This window comes from Carassius auratus, unplaced genomic scaffold (assembly GCF_003368295.1).
Source record: "Carassius auratus strain Wakin unplaced genomic scaffold, ASM336829v1 scaf_tig00217016, whole genome shotgun sequence".
Lineage (NCBI taxonomy): Eukaryota > Metazoa > Chordata > Actinopteri > Cypriniformes > Cyprinidae > Carassius > Carassius auratus.
The window spans coordinates 30630-53575 of record NW_020528853.1 but is presented as its reverse complement, the minus strand read 5'-3'; positions in this window follow the sequence as shown (position 1 = coordinate 53575).

Genomic DNA, 22946 nt, shown 5'->3' with positions numbered 1-22946 from the left:
CCTTTCTATAGATAGAACGACGGAGGCTTGTGGGTAATGTAGTTTAAAACTTTTTATTAACGAAACTAAATAAATTATTTATTTTAAGGTAAACTGGATATCTAAATATGTTTATTGTGCAAACTTCTATGATATATTTGAGAGGCAGGCTGAAATGTGGTATTTTACAGTGAGCAATATTTAAAATGCTTTTATGCCAGCTTTCCACTTATTTCTGAAAACTGAGCTCAACATTATTTTATCAGCATAGCATAAGTAATAATCCTGCCCATTTTCTCTTTGATATGTTAATTGGACTCTGATTTACAGCCATTTGAAATGTACAGTTTTGGGCTCTTCCGGGGGGTGCTACTGGGCCCCTGGGGGTAGCAGGGCAGTAAAACCTACATATATGTATTCTCCTCATCATGAACAACAAACTGAGCTGAGTCACATTTATATCTGACAGTTTTCACAGTCCTCTGTTTTCTATTCTATTCATCATGGCTATTATACCTTTTGACAGGACATTGTGAGGCCATCTGATGAAACATGGAAAAATTATAAAGAAATGATTTAATAATGAAAATAATAGATTATTTCTTTGATTTTTGAAGTAAATGGCAAGAAATATAATGGATGAACCTGTAACAACTTGCCATTATCTATTCCCCACTGTAAAGCAGTAATCAAGGACAATGTATACACATTGTGATACTTCACTATTACACAAGGACAAATTCATGCAGTGCTAAGAATATTAATTTATATATATATATATATATATATATATATATAAGCATTATATATAACTAATTAGCCGAAATCAGTGTAAAAATGTCCTCCTCACCCCCGTATCTTGCTCCTCATGTGCTGGACATCAGTAATGTGCGTGCTCTTGGTTTTAATGCAGTACAAGATCCACGTTGATCATTCCTGCTACATTCTCAGTTATCCGTCAAGTGCTTGTAACAATAAAGCCCATGGCACCATCTTGTAATGCAGAATAATTAATCTTGTAACTCCCTGTATTTCACAAAAAATGTGCATATTTGTTACTAAAATATAAAAAAATTACTTTCTGGTGTACTGATGTCCCAGATGTTATTAATCCGATCAAAAATGTTCATGTCTTAAATAAAAAAAATAATCCCAATAATTAATATGTCGTTTTTCCAAGTCTAAAATAAACACATATGAGCCTACCTAGTAAAATGATGCATTTACCAAGAATCTTCAGAACACAATATTCACCATTTTCATTTTATTGAAGCATAGACTATAAAGTTGATAAAGTAGCATCAAGACAAATAAGATTCAATGAAAATAATTATCATCAAAGATACATTAACCTCATATATTAATCAGTTCACACAGATGAGTGATGAAATGTCCTTAAAAGTCACACAGTCCCATCCAGTCAACTGTGATACAGATCATGTGATACATATAAGACATGTGATACTGTTTCAGAAAATAATGATTCCCATCATCACATCTAAACTGGTTTCATCTCCCCATCGTGTTCTTCTTCTCTCGTGTCTGGAAACAGTTTGTGGCTGATATCCAGCACTGATGAGGTGTAGCTTGTTCTCAGCCAGATGATCTCTCAGTCCTAAGATCCCAGACCTGGTCAAAGTGAAACAAACAATCCAGATGAAGTTGTTTAATGGACAGAGAGCGCAGCTTATGTTCTGTGTGGTTTTAGCAGGGTGAGTAACTATGACCCTTGTAGTACTGTACACTTACCATTCTTCAAGCTGTTTTAAGATCTTTTGAGAAGCTTTTCTCTGAAGACAATTTACCACATCCTCTTCTTTCACTCCTTTCAAGAGCATCACTTGGTCAAAACCCCTCATTTGGCTGATGAGATCATCTGTACAAATAAAAATACTGCAATAAATATGTCATTCTGCAAGAATTAAGAAAAAGTTACAGAAGCAAAGGTCTTGCTCATGAGACATTAGCATGTGTAGTTCTCAGAGACTCTAGAATTCATCTGTTGTTGCAGTAAATGTGTTTTTTTCCTCTAGAATCTTTCTCCAAAGTTCCTGACTTCTCTCACAAATGTGTTTTAGTCTGTGCAGTGTAATGCCTGGCTTCAAACCAATCAACTATCAATTCACAATTAATAACATAACATTTACAAAACAATGAAATAATGTCAATTGGTGTTTATATCAACTAAACCAATTTCATGACACTTGTCTGCTAATAAAACAGGTGGTGTGTTTTTAAAAACATAATATTAAAAATGTCCAGTCACACTTTGCTAACATGCTGTAATTGTAATAGTATAAAACGAAATCAAGGCTGACATGACCAGTTCTGTGTGAGATCATCATAAAATGTTGTATAACATTGCTTCAACACACACATACCAGAGGACTTCTGTTTGTTTGAGCTCAAGATGGCCATCTTCATTCCTCATCCTGAGCAAATCATTTCCTTGGTCTTCCTTCTCTTCTGTGAAACAAGATAATCTCTACTTACTCTCTGTGCAATTAATATTGCTCATTAAACATAATTAAGTTAATTTAAAGTAAGATTCAGACCAGAGCATTTTTGGAGTAAACAAATGTACCTGGGAAGAGCTGATCATGGCAAGATTCGCTGAGACTCAGTAATAGCTCTTTTAGGTTTTAGGAAGGTTTGTGAGGGTTGGCTCTTAAAATAGCTGTTGAGCTCGATATTTTAGACCTGAAAAAGAAGAACAGCATTATCTGGAAAAAATCCTGTAAGACAGAAGGAAGGACATATTATTAATTACGTGCAGCTTGTACATTACACCTCTGCAAAGATGCTGTATAATTAAATGTTAAATGAATCCATTATTGAAAGCAAGTAATTAATAACAAGCTATAGTCATATGAATTCTTTGATAGTGTCAGATGAGACAGTCCTGGGGCTTGTACAATATCATACAAGTGTTAAACTGGATTATTAAGACTGTGATGTGTTTAGGGATCATTTTTAAGACTTTGACCCTGTCCAGATACCCACACTTGCAGTCTTGGCCACTTGAGAGTGTGTGTACGTGACAGTGTGTGAACAAGACTGTCCCCGGTCTTAATAATGCCAAAGCACAGCGTCCTTAACACACACTAAACCTCTCCAATACTGCTCTGGAGCGCTATACAAAGCTTAGTGTATCCCATCATGCATCATGTTTTGGAATAAATCGTCAGACTTTTTGCCGAGATCTCACAAGAGGTCATGGGAAGCTGTCCAATGTACAGTATGTGAAATATTGATAATTAGATATTAAAAATCTCTTTAAACACATAAGTGTCCCATAAGGCAGTGGCTCCCAATCCTGGTCCTGGAGAACCCCAACACTGCACATTTGAGATGTCTCCCTGATCAAACACACCTGATTCAACTCATCAGCTCATCAGTGAAGACTCCAAGGCAGATAAGAGAGACGCCAAAACCGTGCAGTGCTGGGGTTCTCCAGGATCAGGATTGGGAAACACAGTCATCAGGTCATGAAAAGTTCGACACACACTCGTGGTCATCATGCTCACTCGAACACTAGGCCAAATACAGGAAAGACTTCAAATAAGTAATCAAGTGGTCAAGTGAAAAGATGGCAAGTGTGGGTATTTGGACAGTGCAACAGTTTAAGAAACAACAAATGCTGTACAAATTATAACAGCAGGAATGTTTAATAAAAGGGACAAACTATCACAGACTTACTGCTGCAAATATCTGCCTCCACAGCTTTCTGTATTCTCCATTTCTGAAGGAATCCCTCTCCAGAAACACCACTGGGCTGACTGCCTTTACGTCTTTTCAGCTAAAAATATAAATAATAAAAAAGGGGAGAGAAAATAAAATTGAATTATATACAGAATGTTAATAATGATCTGTGAGCAAAATATTTATATATATATATATATATATATATATATATATATATATATATATATATATATATAAACTGATATGAATGAACTGCAAGATGGAAAAATACATGTTTTATTATTTATTTTTAATTTGATTTTTTTTTTTTTTGGATTCACATTAAAAGGTATTAAAAGCATGCTACAGAACACATGATTACTGTGATATCTGTCATATAAAAGCACATAAAAACACTAACATTACAGTGATACAAACATAGCTGGTTTGGTGATTATTGTATTGTTGTATTGATTATTAATATATCATAGTAAAACTACAGTTACAGTTACTAATGTCCCATTTACTGTGTTTTAACTTCACATTTCATTTATTACTATTGTGTCGTGATTACCATGATTTTACTACAAATACAACTTACATCATTGATCCTGAAATTAATAATAATATAAAACGGATCGAAGGTCTATGGCACGTCACGTGACAGATAGAGTTTAATCAGACTAATTAGCAGCTGTGTTCATTTATTTAAACGCAATGAAACTCAAAGACAGCCGCGGATGACCGATATAATACAGCGATTAAACATATGGCACTAATCTGATTAATAAAGAAGACAGAATACATTTGATAAAAGGCATTAAAAGAGCGTATATACGACTACTCACCCAAACTGTGGAACTGATAGCAAGTATCGCGCGATGTGTGCTGAATGAGACTTCTTGAACGTGATTTCATAGCGATAAACATCTCATGTCCTCGTGTCGAATTCTGACGCCAAAAGTTTCCCACTGAAAGCAATGAAGGTCGTAGTGCTTCGATAGTCGACGCCGAGAGGCACATTTGGCGTCATAAAAGTGACGCTAGGGGCGCTTGACCATGCTTCGGTTTTTGACGCCTTTGGAGTGAGAATGGGTTGGAAGTCCGTACTACACTGAAGCAGAGCAGATTAGAGTGAAGAGAGTTGAATGTTGTGCAATAGTCATTCATTAGCCTGTGTTATCTGAGCTATCATACATATATGCACATAATATGATGAAAAGATAGTGTAAAGCATTCACACTTCCTTCTACACTCATTTGTGCACACAAATGAATGAATATTGCATTATGTAAGCCTCAGGGTCTCTTCATCATATACTGTACATTAAGCACAGCAGTCATGCTTTGTGCATGCATGATTTAATACGTATATCATATTAAATATGCAAATTTCTAAGGTTTCAACATGATCAGAATTTTGTTGAAAAACCTGTTGCACACAATCTACTCCATGCCTTCTGTCATCTGATTGCAAGTTAAAGTTATTTCAGTATAACTGTACAAACAGCCACCTTCAAGTTGTGCTTCATTTGCTGAGAAATCTTTACTGATTTACATAAAGTAAATTAAAGTAAACATAATTAAACATAAGAATTATTAGTCATATTTTATGAACACTTACCGGACTAAAGCAACTCAGGTTTACATTATTATCCATACATCATAAAAAAAAAAAAAAAAAAAAAAAAAAAAACTTTTTGAAATGTATCAAATTTAATCATCAGGCATTTATAAGTATCAATCATTATTGTATTGCATTGCATTATATGTTTAAAAACTAACCATTTAAATATCATCTTACTAATGGAAGTACAGCGTGACAACTGTTATTTATTTGCAGGTTATTTATAGAAATATCAGCATCTGCATCATATTTCATATTTTTTACTCAGTTTGAGCCTCTGAATAAAACTGAGGTGTTTTTTCTCCATATTCTCGCTGTATCACTACACAAACCATAAAAGCATCTTATCTCATATGATATCAACAAAATAGATTACAAAATATTTTAGGGGTCATGTCAACTAATGCACCAACTGCATTATTGCTAGTCAAGTTTTGTACTAAAAAAATCATAACATCATAAAAATTATTTTGCGTGACCTGTTTGAACCCTCTCCTGACCTTCAGAATTAAATGAGTGAACTTTAAATACATCTAAATATCTTTGCATGTGAAATGAGAAGAAGCACTTACATCCTGCAGATTTACTTTTGGATCCGATATAGTTCACACTGCTCCGAAGTAGAAGTCACATTAAATTGTGATGGATTCATAAATCATTTAGTGCCAACTAAACGGTTCAGATCAGACTGAAATCATCAGGGGTGTTGTTGAAAATAATCTTGAGCTGCTGGTTTTTCTTCAGAAGGATCTGCAGAGAAAATGCACACCACATTTTACTCTTCTACTCAAACAAATAATGACTAGTCCCCTGTGGCAAACAAGTACAGCTAGACAAACATCATATCTGGTTTACCTATGATAAACAAGGGTGAGGGATGTCAACCTTTAACCTTTTCTCACACAAGTCAACAATGCCAACCCTGGATCTGAAGGATTCAGTCGTCTGTCAGTGATAGATGCTGTACAGTCCGTCTCTCAGTCTTCGCTCCACTATGGAGAAGAATCTGTATGTGTGAGAGCATCTTTATTGCTTAAAATCCAATAAATGTTTCCAGAGGCTCCAAAAATACCTTTTTATTGTACTTCTGTATGATTCCCAAGGCAAAACAAAAATAGATGTCTATTGCATCGACAAAATCACAGGCGCTACACGGGCTGCAGATAGAAAAAGTGGAAGTAAAAGTGATGTGTGGCCAAGTACGGCGTTCCATACTCAGAATATGTGCTCCTCTGCATTTAACCCACCCAAGTGCACACACACATCAGTGAGGAGTGAACAAACAGCCATTCGTGGTATTACAGCTGGAAGAAATTGCTGTAGGAAGATTTGTGTCAAAGTATGGAAATGAAAAGTCGTCATATATGCTGTCAAAAACCAAAAAAGATGAAGATTAAAACAGAAAGCGCTATGGAGAACAAAGAGATGATGCAGAGATCATCTGCATCCGGCTGATCTGCACTGGATGGAAATGCCTTTCACAGAGGAGTTCTTAAATTGTGGACAGCTTGTATCTTGACAAATTACAGCTGAAGTAAGCTGTCAGCTTCATTACATGTTATTAACAAAAATGAGATACCATAGAGAACACCTCAACAATTGCATAGCAATAGTCAAGTCCTTTTTTTATATAGCACTTTATTCAATACAGATTGTGTCAAAGCAGCTTCACGGTGTTAAAAAGGAAAATAGTGTGTCGATAATGCAAGAGGATAATAAAAACAGTATTCTGTTAACTAAATGATTTCTGTTGAAAGTCACAGATACACAACACCTTATTTCAAAAGCTTACTTTCTTTATTATTTAATAGATCACAGTGGTATTAATCATATTTGGCGCACTTGGGAGAAAGAGCTCAGCAATGAGTAATGTATATTGATGGTGGTGACTTGGTAGATACAGTTAAATCTATCAGAAGTGTTTACTTGAACTAGACTGGTCCAATAGTAATCACTGTCCATTATGCAATGAATGCCAGAGTGAAATGGAAACTTTCATGCACTGTTCTAGTTCGAAAAGTTCTAGGATGGAGAGGCATGGAAGATGGGGGATATTTTTTTCAATAACATTCAACAAGGACCCTGTTGTTGTTGTTGTTGTTTTTTAACTTGGTATACCAACAAAATCCTTTTTTTTCCCTGCTAACCGGTTTCTACTCTGTGATGCGCTTGTGTTACTTGTTAAATAATGCTTTCTAATTGAGTGGATTCACTTTAGACCCCCATCCCTTTCCCTCTGGTATCGAGAGATTATTCAGAATAATTCCTATGGAGAGAATAACTGCAGTTGTTAGGGAGATAGTGGCATGTCTCAACAGATGTGGGGGCCTGTTATGGAACATCTACCCACTAGTTTACAAGAGATTATATTTAACTGCTTTGCAAGGGTGATGCTATGCAAACTCTAGGGTGTTTTGGTATAATACTATAATATTGAAAGTTTAACCAAATTAATATTAAAGTCCAATAATCATAACAATAACAACGACAATAATGATAAAATAATTAAGTATCATGAACCCTATATGAGCCTCTTAACACAGCTATTTGCCCATCAGCCCATTCCATCTAATATAGTACAAAAAATATAACCTAGTAAGTTGCAATTAAGGCGTATCGAATGTTAAAATGCATTTCAAATATAAAGGGAAGTAGGTATTATAACCCATTGTACTCATAATAATTAAATACATTTCATAATCTAAAAGTTTAGTAATATCGGTATCGATATTGACGATACTGGGCGATACTTAAAAGTATAGGTATCGTATCGAAAACAAAATATGTGGTATCGCACATCACTACTGCATAGGAACACCTTAGCATATCCCAAGACTTTCTAGCAACCTTTTTAACATATTTTAACTTGGCTTTCTCAAGCCAACATCAAGTTTATCTAGGTATGATTGCAACATTTCTGATGCATTTTTAACGTTTTCTGCTGAATATTAACCCTTTAGGCGCCAGAGGTTTTTTCCTAAAACATTCGATTTTGTCATCTTAATTTTAAAAGGCTATATCTTTAAATTGATAAAAGATAGAGACTTTCTGTCTAATTTGCATATTATGACGTCATATGATGGTGGTCATCTTGAATTATAGAATTTTCATGAAAAGTCACGTGTTTAATGAACAGCACTGTACAGTATGTGTTTGTGCAGAAGCAGCACATGTTTACTCGTTTGATCCTGTTGTTCTGCACTAAACATTCCATCTGGGATCAATACAGCACCTGTCTAATGGGCTCTCGCCAGAAACATGTTTTGGTGTGGACAGATTGCAAATGTTTTCACCATTATAATGAAATCAGTTAGTCACACTGAAACGAACCAAAATATCCCATATATATTCATGCATGTAAACACACATCAGTCTCACAGCGAAGACGAACTCTTAAAGAATGAGAGACCATAAGTCTGTAAACTTTCTTGCTACCAGTCATTATTCTGCAGAAATAACTTGGTCAGTGTATGGCTGGTGTTAAGGGTGTTAAGGGCACACGTGGACAGGAAGCACAGCCTGTCATGTGTGCTGACAGCAGGAAGCCAATCAGCCGACAGAGCCCAAAATCATACATCATCATTATACACATCACATCCTGCTATCTCTCCAGCCACTGACCCAGAATAGCTCATCAGCCAATCAGATCAGGCTATTTTTCCCACTGACCAGGACCGATGGTTAGACTGTGTAATTGGACGGGTCATTTTCAGGAAACGCTCCCGATTGAGCCCTGTGTGTGTCCTCAGGACTCACTTCTGTTATTATCAGGACAGTGGACATAGCAACATTATTTAAAGTAAAATACACCTAGAAATGAATATGCTGTCAATGTCATTATTTACATTACTCATGTTCTTTTTTTACAGCATGCTCCAGTGCAGTGGCGTAGCCACGGGTGTGCCAGGGTGTGCCTGTGCCTCCCACAGTGGCAGCTGGCACACCTAAAAATAGATGCAGAATTATTTTTTATAGTCTCAATAAAAAATGTTTACTAAACTTGGGCTATTGTTGTTTACTTAGAATATATATATATATATATATATATATATATATATATATATATATATATATATATATATATATATATATATATATATATATATATATATATATATCGCGACTCGGTTGATTCAGATCGCCACTTCGGAGCCTGTTCGCGACTCGGTTGATTCAGATCGGGACTTCGGAGCATGTTCGCGACTCGGTTGATTCAGATCGGGACTTCGTAGCATGTTTGAGATTTTTTTTTAATTCAGATCTGGACATCTAAGCAGGAAGTGTTTGTCAAACAGTTAATTGGTGATAAATGAATATTTGGACTTGAGGCTTTTTTTTACCTGTCGATTCAGCATGTACATGGACCCACACACAAAGGTGGACACACTCTAGACGGGTGTGCCAGGGTGACCACCCGTCCCGCGTAGCGCGTGCGCGCAAAGCGTTTGAAGCCCAATACATGCGTCCCACAAATTGAGACTGTGTCACGCATAATCAATGCTTGCTCAAAAAACGTTGGTCGCTATATCTGGAGTCACCAACCCGTCGATCGCGGTCGACAAGTCGATCTTGGAAGCATTTTAAGTCGATCGCGAAGACTTTTCAAAATCTGAGAAAAAAAGGTGCGAGCCTCCGCTGACTGCGCGCGCACCTCCCGAAACAGACGAGACATTTATACTTGACACAACTGTTTTAGACTGAAAACCAGACCATACAACTGATTTAGAGCGGGTGCCGGTGTGATGAGATATACTAATATCCGTCTGCTCGGGCATGATTGTTTTAGGCCTGTGATTGATTATTGAGGTAATAGGGATGGCACGGTTCGCTGAAATAAAAAAATAAAAAAAACGTTCGGTTCACTACACACGGTTCGGCACGCGCTTTAACTTAAATCTGACAAAGCATCTGTAATATCATCTGTAATATGGCTTGCTATAAATGGCACGTAAAAAAAACAGGGTTCAGCTAATAAGTGTTTCTGTTGATGCATGCGCATTCTGGCTTCCCAGACATTACAAAAACATGAAAAAAAAAGATCTATATTGAGCAACTACAATTCATTTTAATCCTATAATTATATATTATAATTTATTTAAAGTGAATAAATTGTAATGAAAAATAAAAAAAATGAAATAGCTAAAGTTCAAAATTATCGTATTTGGAAGAAAATTATTACATTTAACAATTAACTACATTTTGACATGACCTGCAAATTAACACTAGGAGTATGGTTGGACGGAAGCAGTGTGACAAAAATACTGTCCCATAATTTTGCACAGTAATCTGACAATAAATGTGGCACACCCAGATTTTCATATGCACACCCAGAGTCTCTTTTCTGGCTACACTACTGCTCCAGTGTTGTCTGTTTTCCAACATTTTGTTTTGTTTTCTGCAGAAGAAAGAAATAAAACCATGCTAACTTGGAATGGCATGAGAGTTAGTTAATGAAGACGGAATTTAATTTTTTCATTTTTAATTCAGTTTAGTGTGTGTAATACAAAGATGTTTTAATGTAAAACAATATTATTTTTAAAAGTTTTGAATATCCTCAGAATATCAAACAGTTATAAATACTCCAGAAAGATCATTTTAATGAAATCAAATAATCCAGCTTTAAATGTTAATATTGAATCTGATTCATTATTGAAACGTTTTTAATCAAACATAATTACTCTCAACTTTGACAAAGAACAAAAATATTGATTGTACATTTTGTAATGTGGTTCCCCTTTCAACATGCATCTTTCAAAAGAGAAATGTCATGGTTGTTATGAATGTAAATATAATTAATACAGCAGAACTAACTCAATTATATATTTAAATTAAACAGAAAAGCCTTTTTTTTCAAATCTGTTGCTCTGGGGTTGAAATTCTGTGGTGCTTGATCATAAATGACTCTGTTTCCTGATGCAACACTGATACTATTTGCTGATTTAGCTGCATAAAGCCTGTGCCTTTGTAATAAAGAATGAATGAATATATTACTCTAACAAATTCATACTCAATGAAAAACAAATTCCAGTGTTAAAACAGCATATCACTCACTTTCCTTTTCCCATCTCTCACCAAACATGCATGAATCCACCTCACCTAACAGTGCAGAATATCTTCTATCGTCAATGCTCGGCAAACGTTGTTTATGCGCAGCTGCTGTGGCTTCCTGACTGCGCATGCATATTCATACACAGTTCATCAACTCGTGCTCTGACCTAAAGTGCTGCGCCCGAGGCTGGTGTGCACAGAAGAACATTGCTTTGCTGAAGCACAGGCCATCCATCAAATAAATGCAGATCTTTCTGGTGAGGCATGTTGTGCTCTCTTCAGGGGAAAAATACAGAGATGAGAAAAGTAGAATTTAAGAGATGGAAATTTGTCAAAGGTTGAACATTTGAGGTTCTGAAAAATGGAAAAGCCCAAGATGCTGAAAAAAATATATTTGAAGAAATGTTCATTACAAAGAAAAAAATAATTTCAGTGTGTCCTTTACTTTTTAATAACAAACAGAAAATGTTTACAACAAAGTACTTACAATCAAAGCTCAGCATTTGCTGAAAATGTACTAGCTTGTTTCTTCATCAGATTTGGACCAAAGTAGCATTGCATCAGTGTCTCAGCAGTGGATCCTCTGCAGTGAATGGGTGCCATCAGAATGAGAGTCTAAAAAGCTGATAAAAACAAATAATCGACAAGTAATCCACACCACTCCAGTCCATCAGTTAATGTCTAGTGAAGCCAAAAGCTGCATGTTTGAAAGAAACAAGTCCACCATCAAGGTGTTATAAATTTAAACTTTCGCTTCTGATCAAAATACAAGTCCATATTCCATAATAATGCTTCATCAAGTGAAAAAGCCCATCCTTTATTGTTTTCTTAAATCTGTTTTGGAAGTTTTTTTAAACTGTGCTTGATCTGTGCATATTTCTCTCCTGATTCAGCTGGAAGCAATGTTTTGAAGTTTAAAATGTCTTAATGATGGATTTGTTTCTTGCAGTTTTTGGCTTTACAATATGTTTTTGTTATGTGTTTTATCAGCTGTTTGGACTCTCATTCTGACGGCACCCATTCACTGCAAAGCATCCATTGCTGAGCAAGTAAAGGAAAGCTGTATTTCTACAAATCTGTCCCCATGAGTACAAATGAGTATAAAACTAATGCAAAAATCAAAACCATTGATTAAAGTAACTAAAAATGTAATTTAATGCAATTTGAAAGCAGTACAAAATTAAAAACACATAAAAAACGTAAAACATTACCCCATCTTTATAGCTGATTTGACAGAGCTGAAGCTTTTTCTGAAAGTGTGTTAATGCAAAAGTGTTCAATCGTAATGCAGCTGTTTCTCAGGGAATTAAAGAAGCACTTCTGTCAGATAGCGACTATTAACACTCAACAGATTTTACACGTGAGTAGAGAAACTGGTTGTTCGAAGAGACAGGAAAAGCACGAAGACGGGTGTGTGTGTGTGTGTGTGAGTGTGTATGTGTGTGTGAAGAGGGAATTACCATACAGATTGGCTCTTTTAATGTTCCATTATGCGCTCAGGTTTCATTATCACGGCAGTTTCAGCTGTGAAAGGAAACAAATGCCAAATATACATTAAATGACAGCCGATAAATCCACAAAATAGGTGCAGTAAAGACTGCTGGATGTGCAATTACTTTGATATCATGACTTTGCATTCAGAACATTTCACTTAATTCATCTCCACCATCCATACTAATCTCATTTATCTTCAGAGTATACCTGTTTGTGCATCGTACGAAAGCATTCATTATAGACTTTTCAGTTTATCATTGGATGCTACGTTCCCATCAAAACAGGAATGCTGGCATAGCATAATCTCACTACGCTTTTGGCTTGTGTCCCGGAGGCTAGCTGATTTTTGATGTCGTGCAATGGTGAATAAGGCTTTTCAAACTGTGCTTAACCCTGAACTAAAGCCTTTTTAAGCCTGGGTTATTAAACATTGATCCAGAGAAGAGTTAATTGCATTGTCTTACTAAAGTCTACACTGGTTTAAATAAAAGAAAGAAAGAAAAAGAAACAAATGGGTATATATAAAAATTATAATATATATATATATATATATATATATATATATATATATATATATATATATATATATATATATATATATATATATATATATATATATAATTTATACACAAATAAATATAATTAAATAATTACAATTAAACAAAGGATAATTCAAAATTAAAGTAAAAAAGAAAATATTCTTAAAATTTTAATAAATAAATTTGTTGAGTAAATATTTAGTCAAATAAATATTTAATTACTTAATTTATTGGTTTAATTGTAAAAAATAAAGAAATAAAAGGTAAAAAATCATAAGAATGAAAAAAATCTTTAAATTAGCAAATAAATAAAATTAGTCATAATAAACATTTAATCAAATAGATATATAAATTCAAATATTTTAGTAATTAAATAAAATTAAAGGGAAGGTAAAAAAATGAAAGGAAGGAAAAAATAAACGTAACAAATAAAAAATAAAAATAAAAAAGCACATTATTTGTCATGCCAAAACTTCTCATTTTAATTAGAAATACATAAACATATCAAAACAAAATGCAAATTGTTTTTTAAGTCAAACCCTTCAATGATGGACCTGGTTTCTAACTTCTCTTGCTTGATCAGCAATAATCAGCGATCAGGTTCTTCTAGTTCTGTGTTAATTTGGCAAACAGCTGCTGAGGAAACAGCTTCATCAATCAGAGTATTTAGCAGCTCTCTTTTGCCCTGTCCCTGCATTGACTTTCACATTAGCTCTTCTGTGGGTGTTGGGGACATACATTATCCGTCAGGAATCACCGTTAGTCTGTCGAGGACATCAAGTCACTTCTCATGTAGAGGTTTTATTTGATATGTAAAGCAGCTGATGAGAATGAGCTGACGGGTCTGTGAGGAGGATCACGCTAATTGACGTGCTGCGATGAAGACTGTGCAGCTTTGGAAGCACATAATGGTGTGGACTCTGAAGTTTGTCCATGTTTAGATCTCATTCACTTCTCCTCCTTGACCGGTGCCAGTCAGGAACTGATTAGCCACTGATGCTGACTCAATATAGCAAAAAACAAACAGGTTTGAACAAAACCTATCATGAAAAGCAGTCTCTGAACTCTAAAGACTCGAATTATGTCTTCCTCATTGTTTCATATGAAAATGAAACTTTGAGATAAATAATTGGTCTGATGGGGGAATCAAAATTGAGACACACACACACAAAGATCCCGCTTTGAATAAAAAAAAAAGTATGGTGATCCGTTCTGACAAAAAATGGTGTAGATACTGTTTTTTAGATTGAAATATTTTAAGTATATTTATTTGTTTATTTTTTTTATTTATAAATAAACTACTTTTCTACTATTAAATAATAATTATATTAATTGTGTATATTATTAGCTATGTAAACAAGCAAAAATGCAGTCTTGAAATAAATGAAAATGGAATTATTAATATTAAATAATAATTAATTGAATATTCATAAATTATTTAATAATTTATGACTAGCTATACAAACAGGTAAAAATTGGCAGATGCATAAAATAAAAATAAAAGTTAAATTAAATAAGTACAGAATATAAATAAATACTTAAATAGGTAAATTATCACATAAAGTATTTCTAATAGATAAAGGTTCTGTGTAAAATGCTGTGGATGCTAATAGTGAAACTATAGTGCTTTCTTTTCCACTGTTTTAATATCTGTCAGGTGAAATGCCTTGAAAAGTAATAGCAACCCGTTCTTCAATAAGAGAAATGATTAGAGGTCTCATGCATAATTTGAGCATAAAAAACTGAGTTTTAGTGGTTTGTTCAAATCTCTAACTGCAAGTGACTAATGGATTAGTAACAGTCAAACACCAACATCTCAATGCACTTTCTGTGGAAGTATAATTTCAGCCTCGTTGCTCTGGTCTTGGCTAATGTTGTATTGCACAAATACATTTGTAATGTCTAGCAGTTTTTTGTTATCTCAAAGCATAAAATTGGTCCCCGAAGCAAAGCATCTGCTTAATGAAACCTCATTTTGCTCCAGCACTCGTATGAGTTCTGCCTCTTTCGACGAGATAATAAAGCTAAAACCAGTATTGTGTTTCCCCAGCTGGTATATTGGTTGTGAAGCAGCGTTAATCAGGAGGAAGCATCAAACCATGTCTGTGCTTGTCTGTTATAACACAGATAAAGGACAGTTTAACGGTCCATGCAGTGTTGCATATACAGTGTGCATCATGAAAAAAATCCTTTATCTGTTGAAGAGTTAATTTTACTATGTAAATATTCATAAATAATAAAATATGTAAACATATAAGCATTTTCTATTACTGAAAATAAGCTGCAAAACACCTTGTTTATTAAACTAAAAATCGTATTGGAAAATATTTTTATAAATTAAGATACTATTTGAACATATTTGTAAATTGTAAATCAGAATTTTCAGCATCATTAATAAAGTTATACAAATATACAAATATTTTAAAATAACATTAGATAAACAAACACACACACACAATATATATATGTGTATGTATGTATGTATTAGGGCTGTCAAATCAATTGATCGCAACTAATCACATCCAAAATAAAAGTTTGTTTACATAAAGAAAAATCTATAAATACCTGATTTGCAAAGAGTACACACAAATCATCTCTGCTAGGTGCATGACAATTATTTCATTCAACCATGCATTTCTTCTTGCATGCAATTCCTGGTTTTGTTTTAATTACAGTTCTGTGACAACACAATGATTTGCATTGCATTACAGTGATGATGTGTGTTAGCCTGGTGTAAGCAGCTGTTATTATGGTATGCATCTCTGTCTAATGCGAGCCCACAAAAGACCTATTGACTAGCAGGCTGTGATTATTCAGGTTGTGTAGGACTGATTGTAATTCGCTCAGGGCTAGTCAGTGTGGTTTTACTTCACAGCTTGTTTCCGTGCGCGAGGATCACGGCCTCAGCTAGTGCAGAAAAACAATTTGTTCAGTGTTGACGACGGAGGAGGATGGAGTGAAAGCGCTGCTTCAGATTGAATGAGCATCACAGGGAAGATTCAGTCGAGCAGTCATAAGCTACAACCCGTGTGCTGGGAAACACACAGAAAACACACAAATGCTTCCTGACATGCCATCGCACACTAGACTGTTATGAGACAAAGAGCTTGGGAAAAGTGTTAAGTTGCAGTTTTTCTCCATAAGAACAGCTGAATAACTAACATCAGCTCGGTTATCAAAACATAGAGGTGTAACAGTACACAAAAATGACAGTTCTCTGCTTTTTACTGGACAATGGAGGAAAACCAAACATAAAATTGCTTCTTCTTTTTTTTATTAAACTGAGGTTTACTGAGCAAATCGTGGCTGTCTTTAAATAATTTCAATTATAATTCATAATTGAAGATAGATAGATAGATAGATAGATAGATAGATAGATAGATAGATAGATAGATAGATAGATAGATAGATAGATAGATAGATAGATAGATAGATAGATAGATAGATTGCGACAGTTATCTGTAGATCCCGCCTTCTTTCAAGCCACGATTGGCTGATTATGTACAATGCCTGCACGCTATTGGTCAAAACTAATTTTCAGTCATTACCTTCAGCAATTATAATATCAAAGCCAAAACCTTGGATGTTTTAGGTAATTTAGAAATAATTGCAACAATAGAAAGAAGAACAGATGGAAACGTGCAATTATTGGCCAGGTATGAAAGGAAACAAGACAGAGAGATTCTTAGAATAGATTTTAATTTCTTATATGCGTGACTCATTAGATATGATCTTTTTAAAATAAATATAAAAGTACAATCATTGTTATAAATGTGCAACTTGCAACCAGAAGGATCATTTGCATACAGTAAATCAACAGGCAACATGGGGCAGGCCTAAGTTTGAGATGAAGACTTGTGAGGAATGATAACCAGGTAACCAGGTCTAGATTACTGACCAAATACTCACAGGTGACTAAAGTGGTGTCCTAATGAGGGATCATTTTGCTTGGTCTCAATCACTGCTTAAACTGCTAGTGTCATTTGATTTGAAGTCAACATGAAATCCAAAAGCATTCCTATTTAAAAAATAAAAAAGACAAAGAAAAAAAAAAAGTGAATATTAATATATGTTTAAATATGTATAGTGTTTTAATAACTGTATTTAAAAAATAAAATAATTTATTAGTAAACATTTTTATAAAAGCAAATATTTATGCTAATTGTTATTAACAACCAGTGATATTTAATTAGTAATATACTATTATAGTTTTATAATTTTATAATTTTTATAATATTTTTTTTTTCTGATTTAAATTTTTACATTTATTTAATGTTTTAGTATTTAGTATAGCATTTTTGTCATTTTAATTAATTTTTTTTATGTCCATATAGATTTCTTTTTTAATTTAATTTTAATTTCCCATTACCATTTTTATTTAATTTTATTTTTAGTTAACTATAATGACCCTGCTATGAACGATTCATTAATTAAAGTTATTCCGGTGAAAAATATGTTTGACTTTGTAACCATTCATCAAAATGTGCTAACTTGCTTATCGTCTTATTTATTTATTTATTTTACATTTTTCACCATCCAACTATTACCCAATTGATAAAATCTTGAATTAATTTGATGTTTCAATCAGAAATGTCATGTTATAAAAATAAAATGGGCTTGGAATGCTATTTCATTGTAAATTTCAGCTATTGAATTACATATGAACCTGAGCTGATGGTCTCATTTCATGCATGTTTCAGCAGAAACAGAGAAATAAAGAGAGCAGGAGAGACAGATTGAGTAGGCGAACACTATTCTGTTCTGCTCTTCCTGCATACTGATAAGGAATCTTTCTTAAAATATAATGATGCTAAAAATTCATATCAACCGTCTGACTCACAGTCATCACAATTACAAAATCTGATATGCACGTCAAGCGCATCTCTTCATTGTTCAATGCAAAATACATGCAATCTTCATGTTTGGGGATAATTGTAAATTATTATTCGTTTCTTTTCCTTTATAACTTTATAACCTTCATTACTTTTCCACATAACTACTAATGTACCTGCCATCATCTGGTATGAGAAACATTCATGCTTTTATAATAAGAGTTGCATGAAATGAATACATTGAGAATGACTGAACATCAGGAGGATAATATGTATTTTCAGCATATTGTTTAATGCATCGAAGTAATTTTCTTAAACTAATAGTTTTAGCTGTCATAAATAATGTAAAAGAGCCATCATTATAATTATCTGCAATTGATTATATAATGCACATTAAATGTTAAATATTCAATTTTTAAGTTAAAACAGATGTTTAAATCACACATCATCTTATTTTGAGATCACAAACATGACACAACATGAAACAAGTGTCAGAAATTTCTAATACTTGTCCCACCTTTATAGTAACCTTCATAAACACCATTCTCTATAGAGTGATGCATTTTTCTGCATTTACCAACAATAAGTCATAATCTAAACCTGGTTTCCACCTCATACACCAGCGTAAAATCTAACGACCTTGTTTGGCTTCATATTGCTGTTAAAAACATAAAGATGAATAATGATCGATGAGTTAATTGAGTCCGTATCAACGGCTACAAAAAAAGACAGATAGATAGATAGATAGATAGATAGATAGATAGATAGATAGATAGATAGATAGATAGATAGATAGATAGATAGATAGATAGATAGATAGATAGATAGATAGATAGATAGATAGATAGATAGATAGATAGATAGATAGATAGATAGATAGATAGAACTGTGAAATTCCCGGACTTCAGTTCAGTTTGATCCACTGCAATCAATGGAGATACATTTTGCAAAATGCAAAAGATTTACTGTACAGAGTAAGTCAGATCTATAGTTACATGGTTGAGGAACAAAATAAGGCAGTTGATATTGATCCATGCATGCATTATAAGAGAACAAACTTAAATTTATTTGATATATTTCAATGCATCTTCAGGCTTGTAAAAACACATTCCTTCTCTTTGAGTTGCATTGTTAGCACAGCTCTGCTTTACATCTCAAACCCTCTTTTCATGTGCATCACTCATGTGCAATGATATGTTCATCATGTAACGTGTGGTTTTCTACAAATTTGATGTGAGATTTGTAGGGCTTCTTTAGGGGTCAGCGGTATGACGGTATAGTCATTGTTTTCGTTAATTAAAACGAACTATTACAAACATTTAAAACAAAGATTAAATAAAATCTAAATAATACAAAAAAAATTAAATGTAAACAAATATTAGAAGTTCACATTTAAATACTAAAATTACAACCTGTAAATAAATAAAATGAACTGAAATAATACATTAAAATAAGAATGATACCAAATAATAACACAAAATAATAACATTAAAATAAAATAAAAATAAAAAAAATAAAATATTTTTTTTTATAAATCTATAATAGTATATAAATAATAAATAAGTATATAGCAAATAAAAAAATAAAAAAACAGTCATCAGTTAAATCTGGATTTTACATCAGAGAAACCAATCAGATGATCAACATTTTCTAATTCAATGGATTATCTAAAAATAAGCATTATTGTAATTTAATATATAAACAACTTTTAGTTGAATTTCATAATATGTACTGAATCTTACTCATAATATGTTATATTTTGTTCATACTGCCAACCCCTAAGTTTCATAACATGAAGCACATTTAATCAAGTCTTTTGTTCCTTTAAAGCTCACCATCACCGCAAGATATTACATTATCATATCTGAATATAAAAATAGACCTATAACAGATACAAGTGCCTCTTGTATGGCTTTACCATAGTAGCATGCAAAAAACTACATCAGAAGAATAAACTACCTGAGGTTGTATAATATAAGCAAGAGCCACGATCTTCTTCCTTTGCAATATGCAAAGAGAATCAGAAATTGTTCAGCTTGACTATTTACAGTGAGTTACATACAGGTAGGTTCACTTAAAGAGTGTGAACTGTGCTATGCTAAGGGAGGGTGTGTGTGTGTGTTGTCAGATGCGTGCTGTTGTTCCCTGGAGCAGAAGAGAGCTAAGCAGAGATGCTATAGATCACCAGCAGAGAGCTAGCTAATGGAAACTCCATCTGTGCTGATGCCTCATCACACCTGAGGGACTGGATTCCCTCTCGTCTCCCGTCTTTCTCCCTCTTCTACTCTTACCATGTCAGGATTTAAGGGTTTGCAGAACACTAGCATCTGTTTCTGTCTGCTACACACACAAATACTGCATGACACCTCAGCTATTGCAATTCTTCAAACAATAGTCTTTGTTTTGTTTAAGCAGTTTGATTTATCATTTGAGGGAAAGGGAGTTTGCATTGGCAGAGTTTTGCAATGAAAGTTGGTGATTGTAGGCAACATGAGCGAGTTTGTTTGTGCATTTGACTTTAATTAGACTTCAACCAGTGGGAGTGCAGAATGGCTCAAAAATGTACTTTATGGTAGCTTATGAGTTTGTTTACATGCACAATAAAATAGTGATTATTATAAAAAGGAGTTTGTGCAAATCATTAAACCACCAACACAAGAAAGTCTTGTTTACATGGCACTATGTAATGATCAGATGATAAGCTGACAGATTGTTGTTTATGCAGTTTAAATGCAAAGCAATCAAAATAATGGGGAAAAATTATGTCAATTAGTGCATTTACATGCATTATCTAATATCTTGCTTACTTAACTTGGTTTTAAACTCTGAAGGTTGCAAACTATTTTAACAAAGCTGATTTTTACAGATTGCTTCACTGTAGATTTAAGCACACATTTTTGTTTTATTTTATTCAGTTGCACGTCTTGTTTAGTTTTTGATGCCAATAAGAAGAAAATCATTTAAAATTCTCACCAAAATTGCATGCAAATCTCAAATCAAATGGCCTTTTAAGCACACCAGTGTAGGAGTGTGCATGTAAACACTACAATATGGGTTTCTGCTTATGCAATACCTAAATGTACTTTCTGTAATAACTTGCAGTACATTGCAAAAAAGTTATGCTTTTCATATTTGTTCATGTATTAAGCATTAACTCAATTTTCTTAAAATTTTCAAGACTTCATTTTTACATTTGCATCTCAAGTAAATCTAACTTGATTTATAGTCATATTGTTTTAGAACATCTTTCAAAAATAATCTATCTTTTATTTTATTTTTTGCAATGCCTACAACATATAATGTCATGCCTTTATGAATTGAAGACTTTCTGCTCTGACTAAATGCCTTCATTTGTGGCTTTAAGGGGATTTTTAAGACCTGCAGAAACACTGAATATAGCATTGCATAATTGCCTAAACTTCTTCTAAATGGTTATTCAACAACTAAGACTGCTCTGTAGTGTGTTCAACACCAGGCATGATATTATGCATCCTACCAAGCAAGGGCAGGTGTAGCAAACACCATCTGAGAGGATATAGACAGTGTTAATAAGATGATAGAGGAGGGGTTGAGGGCACTAACATTCGGTCTGCAGATGAACACGAGCTCCGCTGGAAGTCTAGTTCTGTGCTGATAGATGGCTCATATTCTCTATCTCTCTCAGGGCTTCTTCATTTTATTCTCCTTCACTCTGTCTCACTCCATCTCTTCAGCTCCTCCTCTCTCCTCTTTGGGGAAGCACATAGTTTGGCTTTGAAGTTCCTCTGCTCAGCTCATTGGTGAACCTCATCATATTACTATGAGGGTGTAAAACCCTCAGCTGAACTTTTCAAACAGTGGCTTCTCTTTGCAACAACAGAGATTTGAAGGGGTATAGTAAATGCAGTCGCTTATACTGTACAAACTTCCAACCTCCCAGCTCTCTAATCTGCATAAAGTCATCATTTGTAGCTATAGAAATAAGCCTTGTTCTATGTGTCTTTAATTAATGCTGCATACTAGCTCACATATAGTGTTCGAGGTCAAAAGTGATGTTGAAATGACTCATAAGATTTTTGTAATAGTAATAATGTATTAAGTAGTAGTTTTGTTTTCCAATAATGCTTGAAACATAATACATTTACTTGAAAAGCAACATTGCATGAGATATTATATATATGTATTGTGTTGTTTCTTCGTATATTCTGTCACTATAAAACTATAACTATAATTTAAAACAACTGAAAAATCTGACAGTTCAGTGAGTTTTGATATGTTGCGGAGTATTGCTAAGTAAATTCATGCTGTTTTAAGGATTTTTAGATGTTTAAACCATAAAGATCTGATAAATAAACAATTAAGTATTAATTTTTGTAGTGTTGCCCTATGGAAGAGGAGAGTTTTTAATAATACTTTTTTGACTTTTTGTCGAAAAGGAGTGCCAGAGAATTATAGATTAAAATATTTTTTTAGTTGCATGAACCTAAAAGAAACATAATAATGCAGGTACTGAATTTAGCTGGATGTTAAGAGACAAACTGTACTTAATAAGGGTGCAATTATGAGACATTGTCCAATTGTCCAAATACTGAGTATGGACTTTCCATTGAGCAGAGAAGTACATACTTTTAGTGCACAGCATAAGTATGCAAACTGGGATGCAGCCCAAGACTAACAATGAATATGTTTGAGACATGGAGATGGTGCATAGTTGTAAATCGAGTGTGCTGTAAGTAAATACGATGCTACTTTTACTTATTTGAGA